Raw genomic sequence first — 7500 nt, 5'->3', positions numbered from 1 at the left:
GAATCAACTACTGTATATTATGAAGGCAGATTTTTAATGAAAGGTTTAAAAGAGAGAGCATCCTTTGTCTAAAGCAACAGTGTTATTCAGCAGCTTGTGCTCCCGGTTTGTCCACCAGAGGGCGCTAGAGGATAAATTGACAGTCATGCACACTATGAGCTCAAATAGGAAGATGTTAACTTTGTAACTCTCTATACTACATATCAGGAGAGGTTAAATGTTAAAATGTTGTCTGGAGAGTATTTCCAGTGGTTTTCAGCAGCATGCATCCTTGCATGCATTTTGACACACAATATTGCCCAAAAACCCTTGTGCTGCCAGAGAGGAGTTTGTGATCGACAGAATTTGTGGCATAATTTCGACGCACAAATATGGTTACAGTAAGGCACTTACAAAGTACATTCAAGTATTAAGTTTAGCTAGATGGGAATACGAGCATGCAAATGCAGTCAGTGTGAATAAAAGGTGAAAGACACAATTTTAGGATTACAGTTTTTTTCGATTGCTAAACGACAGTGAGCACAACTGGAGCTACATGTGCAAAACTCTAACTACAGTCTGCACAGCAGCAGTTCATGTGGACCAAACTCTAGTTCCTTTTTCATTGCTTGAACACAGTTTTCAAAACTCTACACACTTATCCCATGACTTTAACCACAACCTGCACAACACTGTGGATTTACAGCACTTTGTTCAAATGCTAACACACTGCTGTCAAAACTGTGAAGCACACATTCAAAACAGAATAGATTTCAGCTGAAAGGCTAAACAGGTGTCTTGTTTTAGACTTGTTAGTGAACACACACACATATATATATAAATATATATATAGGTAGAGCTCAGAAAGACTTATTTTGGAAATGGAACAAGGAAGACGGGTTCGTGGAGGGAGACAAAGAAGACAAAGAGCTGTTATTTTAGATGAAATAAGGGCTACACTTATAGACCATGTCGTGAACCATGGGCTCTCATTGAGAGAGGCAGGGTTGAGGGTGCAAGCAAATTTTCCATCATACAAAGAGGTGAGAGTTACATCCTTACAGTAAATGAAAACATTACAGGAATTTATTTTCTATTGCAATTATAGAATATTTACACAGATATATATTGCAGTAAGTTTGACTGTAAAATATATTTTTACAACAGGACCCGAAGGACGCCCCCAACAGGAGGAAGAGCAAAAATATTTTCAGATGCACAGGAAATGTTGACATGGTTGTTGTCAACAATGCAATAAAACTGCGGGAGATTAAAGATAGAGTGCTGTCTGATAATGATATATTTCAAAATGTTACTGTAATTCCGTAAATTACTACAGACTATTGAAGCAAACTGCAAATTTTAATTTACCTTAAAGAATTGTTATGTTCTAAAAATGTAAATAAATCATGTGAGAGAATGTCTCTCTTTTCTTTGAAGAAAATATGAGTCACTGAAATTGTTCAAACTGTAAAGATGAAAAGTTTGTATTTCTGTATTGGTGTTTGATACTAGTGGTTTGACTCTCAGTGTGTTCTGAGTGACGGTGTGTGTTATCTCAGTGAGGGTTGTGTGTAGTGTGTGAGTGACGGTGTGTGTTATCTCAGTGAGGGTTGTGTGTAGTGTTTGAGTGACGGTGTGTGTTATCTCAGTGAGGGTTGTGTGTAGTGTGTGAGTGACGGTGTGTGTTATCTCAGTGAGGGTTGTGTGTAGTGTCTGAGTGACGGTGTGTGTTATCTCAGTGAGGGTTGTGTGTAGTGTGTGAGTGACGGTGTGTGTTATTTCAGTGAGGGTTGTGTGTAGTGTCTGAGTGTGTGTGTGTTATCTCAGTGAGGGTTGTGTATAGTGTCTGAGTGAGTGTGTGTTATCTCAGTGAGGGTTGTGTGTAGTGTGTGAGTGACGGTGTGTGTTATCTCAGTGAGGGTTGTGTATAGTGTTTGAGTGACGGTGTGTGTTATCTCAGTGAGGGTTGTGTGTAGTGTCTGAGTGAGTGTGTGTTATCTCAGTGAGGGTTGTGTATAGTGTGTGAGTGACGGTGTGTGTTATCTCAGTGAGGGTTGTGTATAGTGTGTGAGTGACAGTGTGTGTTATCTCAGTGAGGGTTGTGTATAGTGTGTGAGTGACGGTGTGTGTTATCTCAGTGAGGGTTGTGTATAGTGTGTGAGTGACAGTGTGTGTTATCTCAGTGAGGGTTGTGTATAGTGTTTGAGTGACGGTGTGTGTTATCTCAGTGAGGGTTGTGTATAGTGTGTGAGTGACGGTGTGTGTTATCTCAGTGAGGGTTGTGTATAGTGTCTGAGTGAGTGTGTGTTATCTCAGTGAGGGTTGTGTATAGTGTGTGAGTGACGGTGTGTGTTATCTCAGTGAGGGTTGTGTGTAGTGTCTGAGTGAGTGTGTGTTATCTCAGTGAGGGTTGTGTATAGTGTTTGAGTGACGGTGTGTGTTATCTCAGTGAGGGTTGTGTGTAGTGTCTGAGTGAGTGTGTGTTATCTCAGTGAGGGTTGTGTGTAGTGTGTGAGTGACGGTGTGTGTTATCTCAGTGAGGGTTGTGTGTAGTGTCTGAGTGACGGTGTGTGTTATCTCAGTGAGGGTTGTGTGTAGTGTGTGAGTGACGGTGTGTGTTATTTCAGTGAGGGTTGTGTGTAGTGTCTGAGTGACGGTGTGTGTTATCTCAGTGAGGGTTGTGTATAGTGTCTGAGTGAGTGTGTGTTATCTCAGTGAGGGTTGTGTATAGTGTCTGAGTGAGTGTGTGTTATCTCAGTGAGGGTTGTGTATAGTGTTTGAGTGACGGTGTGTGTTATCTCAGTGAGGGTTGTGTGTAGTGTGTGAGTGACGGTGTGTGTTATCTCAGTGAGGGTTGTGTGTAGTGTGTGAGTGACGGTGTGTGTGTTATCTCAGTGAGGGTTGTGTGTAGTGTCTGAGTGACGGTGTGTGTTATCTCAGTGAGGGTTGTGTGTAGTGTCTGAGTGACGGTGTGTGTTATCTCAGTGAGGGTTGTGTGTAGTGTCTGAGTGACGGTGTGTGTTATCTCAGTGAGGGTTGTGTATAGTGTCTGAGTGAGTGTGTGTTATCTCAGTGAGGGTTGTGTATAGTGTTTGAGTGACGGTGTGTGTTATCTCAGTGAGGGTTGTGTGTAGTGTGTGAGTGACGGTGTGTGTTATCTCAGTGAGGGTTGTGTGTAGTGTGTGAGTGACGGTGTGTGTGTTATCTCAGTGAGGGTTGTGTGTAGTGTCTGAGTGACGGTGTGTGTTATCTCAGTGAGGGTTGTGTGTAGTGTCTGAGTGACGGTGTGTGTTATCTCAGTGAGGGTTGTGTGTAGTGTGTGAGTGACGGTGTGTGTGTTATCTCAGTGAGGGTTGTGTGTAGTGTCTGAGTGACGGTGTGTGTTATCTCAGTGAGGGTTGTGTGTAGTGTCTGAGTGACGGTGTGTGTTATCTCAGTGAGGGTTGTGTGTAGTGTCTGAGTGACGGTGTGTGTTATCTCAGTGAGGGTTGTGTATAGTGTCTGAGTGACGGTGTGTGTTATCTCAGTGAGGGTTGTGTATAGTGTTTGAGTGACGGTGTGTGTTATCTCAGTGAGGGTTGTGTATAGTGTCTGAGTGACAGTGTGTTATCTCAGTGAGGGTTGTGTGTAGTGTAGTGAGGGTTGTGTGTAGTGTCTGAGTGACGGTGTGTGTTATCTCAGTGAGGGTTGTGTGTAGTGTCTGAGTGACGGTGTGTGTTATCTCAGTGAGGGTTGTGTGTAGTGTCTGAGTGACGGTGTGTGTTATCTCAGTGAGGGTTGTGTATAGTGTCTGAGTGAGTGTGTGTTATCTCAGTGAGGGTTGTGTGTAGTGTGTGTTATCTCAGTGAGGGTTGTGTATAGTGTCTGAGTGAGTGTGTGTTATCTCAGTGAGGGTTGTGTATAGTGTCTGAGTGAGTGTGTGTTATCTCAGTGAGGGTTGTGTGTAGTGTCTGAGTGAGTGTGTGTTATCTCAGTGAGGGTTGTGTGTAGTGTGTGTTATCTCAGTGAGGGTTGTGTATAGTGTTTGAGTGACAGTGTGTGTTATCTCAGTGAGGGTTGTGTGTAGTGTGTGTTATCTCAGTGAGGGTTGTGTATAGTGTTTGAGTGACGGTGTGTGTTATCTCAGTGAGGGTTGTGTGTAGTGTCTGAGTGAGTGTGTGTTATCTCAGTGAGGGTTGTGTATAGTGTTTGAGTGACGGTGTGTGTTATCTCAGTGAGGGTTGTGTGTAGTGTCTGAGTGAGTGTGTGTTATCTCAGTGAGGGTTGTGTATAGTGTTTGAGTGACAGTGTGTGTTATCTCAGTGAGGGTTGTGTATAGTGTTTGAGTGACGGTGTGTGTTATCTCAGTGAGGGTTGTGTGTAGTGTGTGAGTGACGGTGTGTGTTATCTCAGTGAGGGTTGTGTATCGTGTTTGAGTGACGGTGTGTGTTATCTCAGTGAGGGTTGTGTGTAGTGTGTGAGTGACGGTGTGTGTTATCTCAGTGAGGGTTGTGTGTAGTGTCTGAGTGACGGTGTGTGTTATCTCAGTGAGGGTTGTGTGTAGTGTGTGAGTGACGGTGTGTGTTATCTCAGTGAGGGTTGTGTGTAGTGTGTGAGTGACGGTGTGTGTTATCTCAGTGAGGGTTGTGTGTAGTGTCTGAGTGACGGTGTGTGTTATCTCAGTGAGGGTTGTGTGTAGTGTGTGAGTGGCGGTGTGTGTTATCTCAGTGAGGGTTGTGTGTAGTGTGTGAGTGACGGTGTGTGTTATCTCAGTGAGGGTTGTGTGTAGTGTCTGAGTGGCGGTGTGTGTTATCTCAGTGAGGGTTGTGTGTAGTGTGTGAGTGGCGGTGTGTGTTATCTCAGTGAGGGTTGTGTATAGTGTTTGAGTGGCGGTGTGTGTTATCTCAGTGAGGGTTGTGTATAGTGTCTGAGTGAGTGTGTGTTATCTCAGTGAGGGTTGTGTGTAGTGTCTGAGTGACGTGTGTGTTATCTCAGTGAGGGTTGTGTGTAGTGTCTGAGTGACGGTGTGTGTTATCTCAGTGAGGGTTGTGTATAGTGTCTGAGTGAGTGTGTGTTATCTCAGTGAGGGTTGTGTGTAGTGTCTGAGTGACGGTGTGTGTTATCTCAGTGAGGGTTGTGTGTAGTGTCTGAGTGACGGTGTGTGTTATCTCAGTGAGGGTTGTGTGTAGTGTCTGAGTGACGGTGTGTGTTATCTCAGTGAGGGTTGTAGTGTAGTGAGGTTGTGTGTAGTGTCAGTGCGGTGTGTGTTATCTCAGTGAGGGTTGTGTGTAGTGTCTGAGTGACGGTGTGTGTTATCTCAGTGAGGGTTGTGTGTAGTGTGTGAGTGAGCGGTGTGTGTTATCTCAGTGAGGGTTGTGTGTAGTGTGTGAGTGACGGTGTGTGTTATCTCAGTGAGGGTTGTGTATAGTGTCTGAGTGACGGTGTGTGTTATCTCAGTGAGGGTTGTGTGTAGTGTCTGAGTGACGGTGTGTGTTATCTCAGTGAGGGTTGTGTGTAGTGTCTGAGTGACGGTGTGTGTTATCTCAGTGAGGGTTGTGTGTAGTGTCTGAGTGACGGTGTGTGTTATCTCAGTGAGGGTTGTGTGTAGTGTCTGAGTGACGGTGTGTGTTATCTCAGTGAGGGTTGTGTATAGTGTCTGAGTGACGGTGTGTGTTATCTCAGTGAGGGTTGTGTGTAGTGTCTGAGTGACGGTGTGTGTTATCTCAGTGAGGGTTGTGTGTAGTGTCTGAGTGACGGTGTGTGTTATCTCAGTGAGGGTTGTGTATAGTGTCTGAGTGACGGTGTGTGTTATCTCAGTGAGGGTTGTGTGTAGTGTCTGAGTGAGTGTGTGTTATCTCAGTGAGGGTTGTGTATAGTGTTTGAGTGACGGTGTGTGTTATCTCAGTGAGGGTTGTGTGTAGTGTCTGAGTGACGGTGTGTGTTATCTCAGTGAGGGTTGTGTGTAGTGTCTGAGTGACGGTGTGTGTTATCTCAGTGAGGGTTGTGTATAGTGTCTGAGTGACGGTGTGTGTTATCTCAGTGAGGGTTGTGTGTAGTGTCTGAGTGAGTGTGTGTTATCTCAGTGAGGGTTGTGTATAGTGTTTGAGTGACGGTGTGTGTTATCTCAGTGAGGGTTGTGTATAGTGTCTGAGTGACAGTGTGTTATCTCAGTGAGGGTTGTGTGTAGTGTAGTGAGGGTTGTGTGTAGTGTCTGAGTGACGGTGTGTGTTATCTCAGTGAGGGTTGTGTGTAGTGTCTGAGTGACGGTGTGTGTTATCTCAGTGAGGGTTGTGTGTAGTGTGTGAGTGACGGTGTGTGTTATCTCAGTGAGGGTTGTGTGTAGTGTCTGAGTGACGGTGTGTGTTATCTCAGTGAGGGTTGTGTGTAGTGTCTGAGTGACGGTGTGTGTTATCTCAGTGAGGGTTGTGTGTAGTGTCTGAGTGACGGTGTGTGTTATCTCAGTGAGGGTTGTGTGTAGTGTGTGAGTGACGGTGTGTGTTATCTCAGTGAGGGTTGTGTATCGTGTTTGAGTGACGGTGTGTGTTATCTCAGTGAGGGTTGTGTGTAGTGTTTGAGTGACGGTGTGTGTTATCTCAGTGAGGGTTGTGTGTAGTGTGTGAGTGACGGTGTGTGTTATCTCAGTGAGGGTTGTGTGTAGTGTGTGAGTGACGGTGTGTGTTATCTCAGTGAGGGTTGTGTGTAGTGTCTGAGTGACGGTGTGTGTTATCTCAGTGAGGGTTGTGTGTAGTGTGTGAGTGACGGTGTGTGTTATCTCAGTGAGGGTTGTGTATAGTGTTTGAGTGGCGGTGTGTGTTATCTCAGTGAGGGTTGTGTATAGTGTCTGAGTGAGTGTGTGTTATCTCAGTGAGGGTTGTGTATAGTGTCTGAGTGAGTGTGTGTTATCTCAGTGAGGGTTGTGTGTAGTGTCTGAGTGACGGTGTGTGTTATCTCAGTGAGGGTTGTGTATAGTGTCTGAGTGAGTGTGTGTTATCTCAGTGAGGGTTGTGTGTAGTGTCTGAGTGACGGTGTGTGTTATCTCAGTGAGGGTTGTGTGTAGTGTCTGAGTGACGGTGTGTGTTATCTCAGTGAGGGTTGTGTGTAGTGTCTGAGTGACGGTGTGTGTTATCTCAGTGAGGGTTGTGTGTAGTGTAGTGAGGGTTGTGTGTAGTGTCAGTGTGTGTGTTATCTCAGTGAGGGTTGTGTGTAGTGTCTGAGTGACGGTGTGTGTTATCTCAGTGAGGGTTGTGTAGTGTAGTGTGTGTGTAGTGACGGTGTGTGTTATCTCAGTGAGGGTTGTGTGTAGTGTCTGAGTGACGGTGTGTGTTATCTCAGTGAGGGTTGTGTATAGTGTCTGAGTGACGGTGTGTGTTATCTCAGTGAGGGTTGTGTGTAGTGTCTGAGTGACGGTGTGTGTTATCTCAGTGAGGGTTGTGTGTAGTGTCTGAGTGACGGTGTGTGTTATCTCAGTGAGGGTTGTGTGTAGTGTCTGAGTGACGTGTGTGTTATCTCAGTGAGGGTTGTGTGTAGTGTCTGAGTGAC

The sequence above is a fragment of the Xyrauchen texanus genome, chromosome 29 (assembly GCF_025860055.1).
Source record: "Xyrauchen texanus isolate HMW12.3.18 chromosome 29, RBS_HiC_50CHRs, whole genome shotgun sequence".
Taxonomy (NCBI): Eukaryota; Metazoa; Chordata; class Actinopteri; order Cypriniformes; family Catostomidae; genus Xyrauchen; species Xyrauchen texanus.
This window is presented reverse-complemented; position numbering follows the sequence as displayed.